General features: G+C 40.8%; 1 protein-coding gene across 1 annotated transcript in view; it reads left to right on the plus strand.

Moving 5' to 3' along the window:
• The window catches only part of PKHD1L1 (PKHD1 like 1), a 1597738-nt gene that overhangs the window by 1412142 nt on the left and 172106 nt on the right, over positions 1-13490 (plus strand). The window lies entirely within an intron of this gene.

Below are 13490 nucleotides of genomic sequence, written 5' to 3' on the forward strand. Positions count from 1 at the left end.
ATTAATGTTAATCCTTATATTATAAGAGGAGTTGAAAATTGGTTGTCAGGACAAAAATTCATGGTTAGAGTTAAGCATTGCATTTCTGAATCTAAGATTATCTAAAGGGGGGTTCCTCAGAGGTCAGTGATGGGTGCAGTTTTGTTTGGAATTTTTATGACATGATTGTCCAGAACATGACAAGATATGACTAAGGAAGTTTACTGATAACACCAAAATGGGCATAATTTTAAGTAATATCCAAGATCAAGAGACATTACAGACATATCTGTATACACTCTTTTATAGGTCCACTATAGTTGGTATGTAGTTTAATGCAAAACTGTGTGTCCTTCATTATGAAATAAACCATCTTGAATATCCATGTGTGTTAGATTTCCATTTGCTTGTAAAGCAAAGTCTGTTAAGGACTTGGGAATCACTGAAGACTCTGATCTTAACTTTAATGATCACATTATTACTGTAATAAGGAAGTGGTATTTAACATTTGTTTACCGGGAAACTCCAGCTTGGAACAAAGCCAGTTTTCAGAGGAGTCCTGGGGAGAAATGCTCCAGACACATGTCTTTGTGATGTGGGAGAAAACTGGAGTACCCGGAGGAAACCCACACAAATGCAGGGTGGACATGCAGACTCTGCACAGAAGGTACCCCAGCTGAGAGTCAAACTGGAGAACCTCTTGCTTGATAAGTTTAGTAAGGTACATCCCAAAGGGGGGAATTAGTATAATTATACTCAGTGATGGATCTAAGCAGTGCAGATGACAAGGGGGTAATGATTATTTTAAGATCTGAAGATATACCTTTAGCTATGGGTTGTGCAAGAATGTCCTAACGATGACCGCGACTTGATAGACAAACATAAGGGAGCTGTCTACCCATGTACCTTTTTTATTTTGATGTAGTATGTTATCTATGCTGTAAGTAGGAGCTCGCCATTATCCTACATTGTGAATTTTCTGACATTCAGCTGGAGCCCATTTTAGTACACCAGCCAATGACAAGTATAAGCTGCTGCTGCAGTATATGTATGTCGGGGGGGGGGGGGTGATGATGACTTCTAGCTTACAATGATCCAAGCACTGTGTTAACTAGTCACCCTCATTTAATAATTGGAGATCACAGAAGTAGATACCAAACAACAGAGGTCCCAAAACTGATTCCTGCAAGACTGCAGGACTCCACTGGTCTTCATGTTTTTGTAGGATGCACCCCATATATCACACAGTGTGAGTTCTATCTCTAAGCCAGCTGCCACCTAACCAGATATGGATCTATATGGAGTTCATTAAATTTGTTTATTATATTTGTATGTGGTATGGTATTGAATGCCTTGGCAAGGTCAAGGTACTCTGGGTGGCTGGGTGGACAGCTTGTCCAGTCAGCAGCCTGAATACCCCTGCCAAAGAAGTTTGCAAGATTCCTTGGTCAGGATCTAACCTTTACAAAGCCAAACTGCTAAAGGTCAAATCTGATAATATTTTTGATATAGTAAATTAGGTCCATTATGATGCATTCCATGGCTTTCCATATGAGACTTGAGGCTGAAGGTCCTGTAATTATGGGTTATAAAGTGGGGCCATCCTTGTGGAGTGGTATTACAAGAGCTATGCATCACTCTTGAGGGACAAAGCCAGTTTATATGCTCAGGTTAAAGGGTTTAAGGAGTGGATCCACCAGTGCCTGCTGAGTGCTATTAATTAGGTAGCTTGGTATGTTGTGAGGCCTCATGGATGAGGTATTCTTCATTTTGCAGAGTACCTTCAGTATGCTATCTGTTGTGATAATTGGCAGCATGATTCTATCATGGATAGGTGAGTTAGTAATTCATGTTTTGGGGGGAAAAGTTGGCACTAAATTTATTAGCCAGTATGTTAGGGATATATCCTGGATTTGAGTAGCTGGTACCATTACATTTAAAGTCCTTGAATTCTGAGATATTTGTTTGCATCATTTTGGAGGATTTGATAGAGAGGGTTACAAATTTGTGTTCTGACTTGAGTACTGAGGGGATTCAGTGGGGATGGTACATACAGATGTTAAGTATGTTATGAATAGGTCAGACATATTCTGCTTTTTATTAAGTTCATTTACAATCTGGCTCAGGGAGTTCTTGTTTATCAAATCTAAGAATTTTTGTGCATATCCTACAATGGTGATGTAGGTCCCTCAATTAATCAGTGGGCAGTTAAAAATATCCTATGATAACAGCATTCCTACTGATAAGGAGTTCATCATAGGTTCATAGGATGATACTAAGCTGTTGGCCCGGAGGCCCTTATAAGCCTAGCCACGAATTTCACCCATGTTCCCACAAAGTCAGCACCTGTTTTCCCTATCCAGCAGGGACACAGCTGGAATCCCAGGGGTATATTTTCTGTTTCCCATCCAGTCATCCAGGTTCCTCTTAAAGACGGCTAGTGAGGTACTCTGCTTGACATGGAGAGGAAGTCTTTTCCACAGATGGGGAGACATTGGGACACAAATCTATCCCAACAACAAGTTCTATTAATGTCACAGACCAGGCTGAGACCTTGCGTGTGGGTTGCATGAGTGGAGTTTGACTTGTAGATATGCAGCAACTCCATCAAGGTTGAGTCTGAGATGGCCTTGTATGCCAGACACAGATCACCTCTGAACAGTCTGTATGAGACTGAGTAGAGGGGCAGGGCTTTTAGCCTATCTGTATAGGATAGGTGTTTCAGACCCTGGACTTTCCTGGTCAGGAACCTCTATGGCCTCTCCAATTGCTGCTTGTGCTTGGCAAGGTACATGCTGAAGGGGGCATTGTACTTGATATTGGGTCTGATAAGGGAGGAGTACAGGGATGTTATGAACTCCTTGTTCCTGGATGAAATACCCTTACTTGTGAGGTGGGCCATGTAGAAAGCCTTCTGTACAACGGGGGCAACATGGTGGTCAAAAGTCAGGTTGCTGTCAACCTGGGTGCCTAAGTCCCTCACAACTAATTGCATACTTAGTACTTTGTTATTAATGTGATAATTAGTGGGGATGCCATTTTCCCCAAAGGGGATAATGATGCATTTCTTGGCATTTAGTTTGAGGCCATGCGTCTGGCACCAGTCATTAGTTTGGGTAAGACCCTTTTGGAGGATGTTCACATCACTAGGGTAATTTATGACAGTGCCCAGCTTGCAGTCATCTGCAAACTTCGTCAGCCACAGACCACTGGTTTTGGCTTGCACGTCAGAAAAGTATATCCCAAACAGAAGATGCCCCAAGACTGATCCTTGGGGTACTCTGTTTGGTACGAGGTCTACTACTTGAGGTGGCTTTCTCTATTTTGACTTAGTGGGTTCTATCAGTGAGCCAGTTAGCTACCCATCTGGCAACATACGGGTTGCTGCCTAGCTGGCTGAGTTTATCTATTATGCCCGAGTGGGGAATAGTGTCAAAGGCTTTGACTAGGTCAAGGTAGGCATTGTGCACTGTCTTCCCCTCATCCATGGCTTTGGTGACTGTTTTGAAGAAGGCAAAACCAAATTGTGTGGGATCAAGCATTAGGAGGTTGCCATTTTCCTTGCTTATAAGTTCCATGATAATGTGTTCCTTGGCCTTGCAGATCAGGCTAGTTAGGCTGAATGGCCTATAACTGTCTGGGTTGGTGGACGCTTCACCTTTGTGTAGAGGGATGACAGTGGCTGTCCTCCATTCTGCTGGGATGAAGCCGGTGCACAGTTTTTGGTTGAATAGGGTGCCTAGTGGTGCTGGGCTCTTGCCTGAGTTCATGTAGGACACAGCCAGGGATGTTGTCAGGTACCATGGAGGCTGTATTTTTTGCTTTTAAGAGGGCATTAATGACCTGCTCCCTGGTGATGAGGGGAGGGGGGCAGTTGCTGGGGATGTCCTGGTTTACTGATAGGGAGGACGGGGGGGGTGAAGTTTTCACTGAAATTGTCTGTCAGCAGGTTGGCTATATCTATGGCATTTGTGTATGTGGTATTCTTGACCACCAATTCAGAGCAGATTTGGGAGTTACCTTTGAGATTGCAGATGTATGCAAAGAAGGCATTATGATTGTCCTTAGTGGATGCGGCCAATTTGGGGTGGAAGTTAGCCTTGTGACCTTATTTGCTTGTTCAGACAAAGGAGAGATTGCTTCCAACTTGGCACCTGCTCCTTCTTGGTCCTGGACAGCATTTTATTCCTTTTATTACAGAGTCTGTTTCTTGCTGCTGTCTACCAGACAGGTTTACTCTTCCCTGTGGAAGATTATTTGGTCCTGTCAGGTATTGCTGAGTCCATGCACTACATAGGTGCTCATATAGTTTTTTGGTGTAGGCTTGAACATTAGCGTTTGATTCAACTGAAGGGATGTTGGCTGTGAAGCTGCTTATACCTGCTCTCAGGAGGTTGTAATTGGCTTTATAAAGTTTTTTTTGTTTGACCCTGGCAAGGGAGGGGTCAGAGAAGATGGCGACTTCAAAAGTGATTGCTTTATGGTTGGATTTTACCAAGGAGGGTGACACTATAGGGGTGCTACAGTGGCTACTCATGTTGGTTAGTACCAGGTCCAGGATATTTTCACCTCTTGTGGGGGTGTCGACCAATTGATCCAATGCATTGGCATTTACGAAGTCGAGGAATCTCTGGGTATTCATGTTTGAGCTAGAATAGGTCTTCCACTCTATGGTTCAGTAGTTAAAGTTGCCCAGGATCAGGGTAGATTGTTGAATCTTGATGGATTCAAGTTAAGTCCAGGTAGGTGGAGTGGGTCTCCTGAGTTATGGTTGGGGGTCTGTAGTTAGCTATGATTTGAATAGGTGTTTTGTCAAACGTTAACTGCACATGGAGTGTCTCCTGTGCATCATACAGTTTGACCAGCCTGGAGGTGTGTATGTCTTTGATAAATATTGAAACACCACCTCCTTTTTCTTTGTAGCCCTTCATTTGGGGTCTGAAATATGGTAGGACAAGTAAACTGGTAAGGCTGGGGTGCTCTCCGCACCTTTGAACCAGGTTTCAATGACTGTAGAAATGTCAGCATTCTTCAGGGCAAGGAATGCTTGCAATGGGTGGAGTTTCATGTTAAGACTACTAGCATTTAGCAGCATGACCTTTAAATTTCATTTAGAAGAATTTTTTTTTACATTGGTAATTTTGTGCTCATGACTTTGCCTAAAAAAGGCACTATGGGGGAGGCAAGAGCCTTTGCCAGAAGCCTGAAGCCCAGGGGAGACAGATAAAGGCCAAAGCATCGTAGTCTGTCAGTCATGTCTTCCCAGGCTGTCAAATACTGGATCCCCTTGGAATGGCACCAGAAACTAAGCCAATTGTTAAAATCAATCATTTTCTCTTTGTATTGAGGCATCATTCTGGGTGACGATAGGATGCTGCTTAAGGCTAGGGACAGTTCTGCCTGGGACACATATTCAGAAAGCTCAATCATGTCTCTCTTCATATTGTCCAGAGAGGTACGTCTCAAGTCATTCACACCAACATGGACTATGACAGAGTCATAACAGCACTTGTTGTTGAGAAACTTGAGTCTTGCATGAGTGATATGGCAGATTCTAGCACCTGACAAGCAACTTTCCAAGCCTTTCCCCTTGTCTAGCCTGGTGAGGGGCACATCTGTGTGTCTCATGATAAGAGTCTCCTATGACAAGTATGTCTGGTTTGTGGATGGGACTTAGAGGCTATGAGACATAGGCATGTGTACTATGTGTGGTGCTTGGTGTGGTGGGTTGTGATGTGCATGTGTGCATTTTCCTTGAAGGTCTCTTTTGTTAAGGTATGTTTCTGTTGAGAACCTCCACATATGTAGGAATGTAATGTACAGGTGTGGGTGGTGTTAGAGGTGTATTGTTTGTGGTTCTTGTGCAGACAACCATCTCAGTGCCAGATGTACTGGCTTGTGATTGAGAAAGCAAGGATTCTAGGTTCTTAATGTAATTGCATCTCTCACATCTCTCACATACTGTGTTCCTAGGTGGTAGAAGAAGAGGGTTGTCCATGTACATGATGCAGTTGCTACACTGTCTCAGGATGCCCATATCAATCATACTAGCAGGAGAAACCACAGGAAATTGTCCATCCATGGTTATCAAAATGAAAGAAAGAGAGGTCAAGGATGGTAGAGGTGGTACTATCAGAATAGAGTACCTATACATGTGAGTAGGGTTGGATAAAATTAACATATTAGTTGCAAGGGAAGGCATCAGTTACACAGGAGTGTTGGTAAGGGAAAAATTAAGCTGGGATACCTTGCAATGGGTTAAAACAGAGCAGTAGCAGTGCACTATGAGCAAACAAATGCAACACCCTGCAAACACAGGGTTTGGATATCAGAAAAGATGGAAGAATCTAGAAGCTTGAACTACTACCCAATCCTGCTAGCCCCTGCACTTTCAACCAGTCACTCGTGCTAGAGAAGGTCAGGCACCCCTGTTATTCTCACTAACAAAGACACGCCCCTACCAGCATAATCTGGCTGCCAGAAACATAGGAAACTCAACAAGCAGGCCTCTATCCAGACTATGCCTCCTGACGAGAACACCAAACCCTCACAGAAAATGCACAGAAAAGTGCAGAGAGAACACTCACAAACAGAAAATAAAACTCTCTGTATGAAAAAGCAGTTTAAGTAATTCAATAAGAATGCAATTACAGTAATGAAACACTATCTAGCCATGAAAGTACAGTTAAAACAGTATAAAACAGTACAAAATGCAGTTAAACAATAAATAAAAGCTTTATAACAGTGCAAATTGTAGTAGATTAACTGTATAGCACAACTATAAGTGTTAAGAAGTGCAAGTCAATTAAAAAAAGTGAAAAAAACTTATTCTGCTCTTGGAGCCTCAGGAAATTTCTGCTAAGTCACCACTCCTCAGCCTGGTAAAAACAAGCAGACCCCTGCAGACACAGGGTTTAGATACCTGAAAGATAGAAGAATCTAGAAGCTCAAATTACTAGCCAATCCTGCTAGCCCCTGCACTTTCCACCAATCACTTGTGCTAGAGAAGGTCAGGCAGAGTTGTTAACTCTCATTAACAGAGAAGCCAAGCCCCCTACCAGCATAAGATGGCTGCCAGAAACACAAGAAATTCAACAAGCAAAACAACCAGGCCTGGATACAACAGGCCTCTATCCAGACTATGCTACCTGACTAGAGCACAGAAACCTGACAAAATGCACAGAAAAGCACAGATAGAGCACTCACACACAGAAAATAAAACTCGCAATATGAAAAGGCAGTTTACAGTTAAGTGATTCAATAAAAATGCAATTACAGTAATGAAACACCATCTAGCAATGAAAACACAGTTAAAACAGTATAAAGCAATAAAAAAATGCAGTGAAACAGTAAAAAAGCTGAATAACAGTTCAAAATGTTGTAGATTAGCTGTATAGCACAACTATAAGCATTATGAAGTGCAATTCAGTGAAATAAATGTAAAAAACTTATTCTGCTCTTGGAGCCTCAGGGAATTTCTGCTTTGTCACAGTGATGAATCACCACTCCTTAGCCTGGTAAAAATAAGCACAGCCCACTGCAGACACAGTGTTTAAATACCAGAAAAGATGGAAGAATCTAGAAGCTTGAATTACTACCCAATCCTGCTAGGCCCTGCTCTTTTAACCAATCACTCGTGCTAGAGAAGGTCAGGCAGCCCTGTTCAATAAAAATGCAATTGCAGTAATGAAACACTATCTAGCAATGAAAATGGTCTTGAAGTTTTAGTTTTCTCTTACTTGAAGCTTGTACTTTGATAGCAAAAAGTTATACTTATGCTAATACATAAATGTTGCCTGCAACTTTTGTACTGTACTTCAGTGCAAAACATTCATGATCTTCATATTATCACAAATATTTGTTTGGTTTTGTTGTTAATGTTTAGCTTCAAAAGTCACTGTTTTGCTTAGAAGAAAGGCTCCTGGCTACTAGTCAAACAGACAGATGATGTAACAGATATACATCATGCTTTCAAAATTGCAAAACTGAAAAGGTTTCTTCTCTTTACCCAAACATTGCCTCAGTAGTTGCTTTGAGACACACTGCAGCTTAGGTCCCCTGAAAGAAACATTTCTCCTGCTAGAGAGCTGAATTTTATGGTGGAGAATGTGACATTATTCCTCTGTGAACTTGTATGTTCAGCGGATTTGCTTATTCTTTAGTCAAAATTTATGGCCTGATTTTTGTTTCTTTTTCGAAAAAAAAAGACATATTTATTGCTTCTCCCTTTCATAATTATTTAAACATTCAAACATTGTCAAGGTTGCATCCAGACAAACTCATGATACAATTCAGTTATATATGTTGCATTTAACTGATACAATCTCTAGACATTTTTCTTGAAATTTATTAAATACAAATACAACATTTTCCTATTTCAGCAGTGCCAAACTTAAAATTTCCATTTTTATAATGTAGATCCATCATACCTCTCAACCTCTTAGTGCAAGAAATCTGGACAAAACCCAACAAAATGGGGGGACAGAGGCCCAAAAATAGGGACATATTTTAAATATTGCTCTTATAAACTTAGAAAGTTAAACTACAGAAAAGAACAAAACACTCCACTGGATAAAAAGTGATGGAAGCAACTCTCCTCTACCTCGAACACTGAAAAAAGTCACCAGCCAAGAAAATGATGTGAGAATTAAAATAAAATGTTTAATGCTTTAAGCTTCCACAAGCTTTTCGTCAGCATGAATGTACCAACTTATTCAGAAAACGGAAACGTCACCAAAACCTTCCCCTTTAAATACAGTTGACAATTAACAGTTACTATTAATCATTTGTTAAAAAACACCTTATGAATAGCAAAAAATGCCTATTACTAACAATTTTTACTCCCACCCCGAACGGGCAATAAAATTACAATGATAAATGCAGTGAAATCTGGAACAACATTAACTATAAAAGATTACTAAAAATCATTACGATTTACTACTATTCAAAAGGCTGACATATTACAAATGCAGTAATACAAAATGCTTACATATAATTGAATCGCTTTCATACATTAAAATATTAAAATATATATAAACAGATTATCCTTCTGTGAATTTACCAAATCAAATATTACTCAGATCCAGTGGGAACCTACTCTACACTATCAACATTTTCATAAACCTAAAAAACTAACAAAAACTGTTAAATTTATCAATGTAAAAAGATGAAATTAATATTACCCAAGAGCAAAGGCAGCTGGTGAAACCAGTTTACAATGTGTAAACAAAATAGAGAAAGCCTCAGTAGAAAAAACTTTACTGTTATCTATTTAGACTCCTCAGTCTCAGCATACATGTAATGGATAATTTGTCATTAATACCCGGGTGATGCCAAGCATCCAGTCTCATTTGCCAAATCAATTCCCTAACTTCAAGGATGAGGGAATCTGCCCCACCCCTACCATCCAACTGGATTTGGTCAATAGCTGTAATTAAGAATGAATGAAGGGGGTTCTCCATGACATGTTTCACTAGGGCATTATCCAATTTACCCTTCTTTATAGCGTACAGGTGTTCGTAAATACACTCCTGCAATTTTCTGTTGGTTTTCCCAACATAGAAAATAGGGCAATGAGTACACTTAGCTAAGTAAACGACTCGCGAACTCGAACAATTCTATTCTGTACTTTATGTCTGATATTTCTTATGGTAAAGGGTAGACCCCGTGCAGATGTACCTACATTAACAGCACATATTGCATTTAAACATACCAATTCTGGCATCTGCAATCTTAGGTTTTCTCTCTAGTAAATCTTTTAAGTTTTGATCTCTTCTAAAGGTTATCTTAGGGGTTTCCATGCCGTCTTCCTGAACGATTCCTTCCTGCATAATAAAATTACAATTTTTATAAATGATGGAAATCATTTCCTTAACATCCATACTATAAGTTAAAATAAAACTACAAGGATGTAGTACTTTAACTTTTTGACTAGGATTGGAAATTTCCCCTGATGAATTAGGGTTCAAAATGGGAGTATAGAAAACAGACATTCGTTTGTTTCGGAACTGTACAATTAAGTCCGCTATGATCTCCTTTGGGTATCCTCTTTTTATGGAGACTTTCCATGAATCTACATTCTTCCACAAAATCACTCTCCCTAGTGACCATTCTGGCGGCTCTTACCATTTGACCCTTAATGATGGATTTTTTCTGGCTAAAAGGGTGACAACTATTAAATTGTAAATAACTGTTTGAAAAGGTTTCTTTACGATGAATCCTAGCAATGAAACAATTACAGCTTATGTCCTTAGATAGTTCCACATCTAGGTATGATATCTTTTCTTTCTCAAAACTAGATGTGAACTTCAAAAATTCTGTAGAATTATTGAAATGGTCCATGAGAGCCTTGGCTTGTTCACTATCTCCTTTCAGGATGATAAAAATATCATCCAAAAAGTGTGTGTACATGACTAGTCTGTCCTGGAAAATGTGATTGGTGAAGACAAATTGTCTTTCCCAAAAGGCCATGACCAGGTTAGCTACACTGGCTCCACAAGGGGAACCCATAGGTACCCCTATCTTTGGAAGGAAAATTATGTCTAGCAATTCACTCACCAATTGTATCTCTTTGTTGGGAGCCCCCTTGGAACTCATCAAAGTTGGAATCCAATCCAAGGCCACTGAGTGAGGGATAGAGGAATATAAATCCTTAACGTCTACAGTCAAAAAATGACTGTCGATGCTAAAAGAAATTTGATTAACTCTAGCCAGAAAGGACCAAGAATCTTTGGATATCTGGGACTCACTTAGCACATATAACAATACCTGTATACACAACAATATCCTAGACCTAGTCATTACCAACATGAGTGACCGGTGTTCCACACCTGAAGTCAACTCCTCGTTGGTCCGATCCAACCATAAGCTAATCACCCTTGATATCCACATCCCGCCCCACCCCCCCATTAAGGAAACCACGGTAAACAAAATCTCCAAAGGCAACTTCATGCTTCTTAAGACAGAAGTGATGAACTTCATGACACCCACGCAGATGGACAATACAGTTAGAACTGCTGAATGCTACACAAATGCACTCTATAAGCACTTACATGAGTGCATGGATCATGCTATTCCAAACAGAACCAAGCCGCTATCCTCCAAAAAATCTGGTGGTCCCCTGCCATAAACAAACTGTACAACAGAAGGAAGAAACTGTTGCAAAAGACAGTAAAATCCCATGAGTGGAGGAGCTCCCTGGTCAGCCTCAGTAAGAAGCTGAGATCCCTTATAAGATTCTCCAAAGCTAGCTATGAAAACAAAATTGCCACTAATTCTAAGGACAACCACAAAACATTCTATAGCTATGTCAAGAATCTCGATGGCAACACATAGATCTGCTCTGAGTTACAGCACAAAGGCACGAAAATTACAGAACCAACTGATATTGCCAACATCCTGGCAGATAGGTTCAGTGCTAACTTTACCCCCACCCCCACCCACCCACCCCTTAAAGGGCCCATCTCTATACAGGAAGAAGGCAGAGTCCCTGTAATCACAACTACAGATGTAAAAGGAAAGAACCTTCAGAAACTTGCCACAGCCTACCATAGTATTGCCAGGTTTGCCACAGGTTCCCCATTCCGTACTCACCATTGTCTTAATCTCAAAAACCTTAACTGGCTTGAACTTCAAAATCTAATTCTCCTACATCAATTAGTCATCATTTATAAAATTCTCCATTACCCCTCTAATACACCCATACTTAATAACCTCATTGCCCCATACAAAAATCTTACTTCCCTTCGCTCAGCCAGCAAACTTCTAGTAGCTACTCTCAAATCTCATAATAAAGCAGGTGTCTCCTTATTTGCTAATGCTGTTGGCTCATACTGGAATAAACTTCCCATAGAACTGACCACTTTAGGCTCGTCTCACCTTTTCAAAAAACAACTAAGAAACTATTTTCAATCCCACTGGCTATGCCCCTGCTCTAATCCTGACTGAGCTCAGCAAACAATCCCTCTCTAGAGTCCTCTCCATTCACTTCTACTTGCCTCTATCACTACTTCTATCCCTCCAGTGTAGTGCACCTAGCGACCCACCTGCATATTAATTTTCCTAGACTAGCTATTCTCCTTATACTTGATATATCACTGCAACCTGTCATCTCTCCTTTTATTTAACCTAGATGCTGATCACTTCTGTGCAAATCTCTATCCTAAAACTAGTGCCCCGGCACAACATGTTTTATCCTAATTTGTTAATGGTGTAAATATTTATAGACTCTTTATGTGTTACTATTTTCTCTCTTCTTCATTTTTTAGCAGGCTTACTCTTGCAAATATTATGGGATAATGATTCCTCACTATTGTTTAGTTCTTGTTAAACTGCCTCTGCATTGTTACTATACTACATGATAATGTTCCTTTATTTGCTTATATGTTTTGTATATTTTTTGTTTATTGTAAGTTACTAGTATATAGTGGAGCTTTTCTCCTCGGGCCTCTGCTGAAAATAGACATGTATCCAGCCAGACTAGCCCGGTCAACAAATGTAAAATAAAAAAAATAAAAAATAAATAATAAATAAATAAAAGCTGCACTCTCTAAAGCCAAAAACACAGCATCCATGGGACCAGACAACATCCCACACTGCGTTTTACACAAACTTCAGAATGAACTGGCTCCCCACTTAAGCACCATGTTCAATAATAGCCTCGCATCAGGCTTTGTGCCCACTGAATGGTGCACAGCAACAGTTATCCCACTCCACAAAGGGGGAGCCACCACTGATCCCGGGAACTATCGACCTATTAGCCTGACGAGCCTGGTCTGGAAGGCCATGGAACATATCATCATGGAACTCATAAACAAAGACATTGGTAACCTTGAAACTCTGGATCCCACCCAGTTCAGGTTTGTGAAAGGCAAATCGTGCCTCCTGAACCTGATCGACTTATTTGAGGCAGTCACCAAAGCCGTAGATGAGGGTAAGGGGGTTCACACAGCCTATCTTGACCTCGCCAAGGCTTTCGACACCATCCCCCATTCTGGAATTATAGCTAAACTCACTAAACTAGGTATAAATCCCTACGTCACAAGATGGGTTGCCAAATGGCTCACTGACTGAACCCACACTGTGAAAGTAGCAGACTCCAAATCTGACCTCAAAGCAGTGACAAGTGGAGTACCACAGGGTTCCATCCTGGGACCTCTCCTGTTTGGTATCTACTTCTCTGAAGTACAGGCTAACACAGAAGGCCTCTGGCTAATGAATTTCACAGATGACTGCAAACTAGGAGCCATAGTCAAGTCTCCAAATGAAGTGGACATCCTACAGAAGGGCCTCGCTGAGACAGATGCCTGGTGTCAGAGCCATGGCCTCAAGCTTAATGGCAAAAAGTGCAGTGTCGTCCCAATTGGTAAAAACTCTACCCATGAGCTACCACATAGGCAGCAATCTACTTAACACCGAATGTGTGATAAGAGACCTTGGGACCCAGGTGGACAGTAGTCTCTCCTTTGATAGTCACATTGCCACAGTAGTCAGGAAGTCCTTCTATGTGGCAC

Source organism: Protopterus annectens, chromosome 3.part1, assembly GCF_019279795.1.
Source record: "Protopterus annectens isolate FY-2018-M chromosome 3.part1, PAN1.0, whole genome shotgun sequence".
Lineage (NCBI taxonomy): Eukaryota > Metazoa > Chordata > Ceratodontiformes > Protopteridae > Protopterus > Protopterus annectens.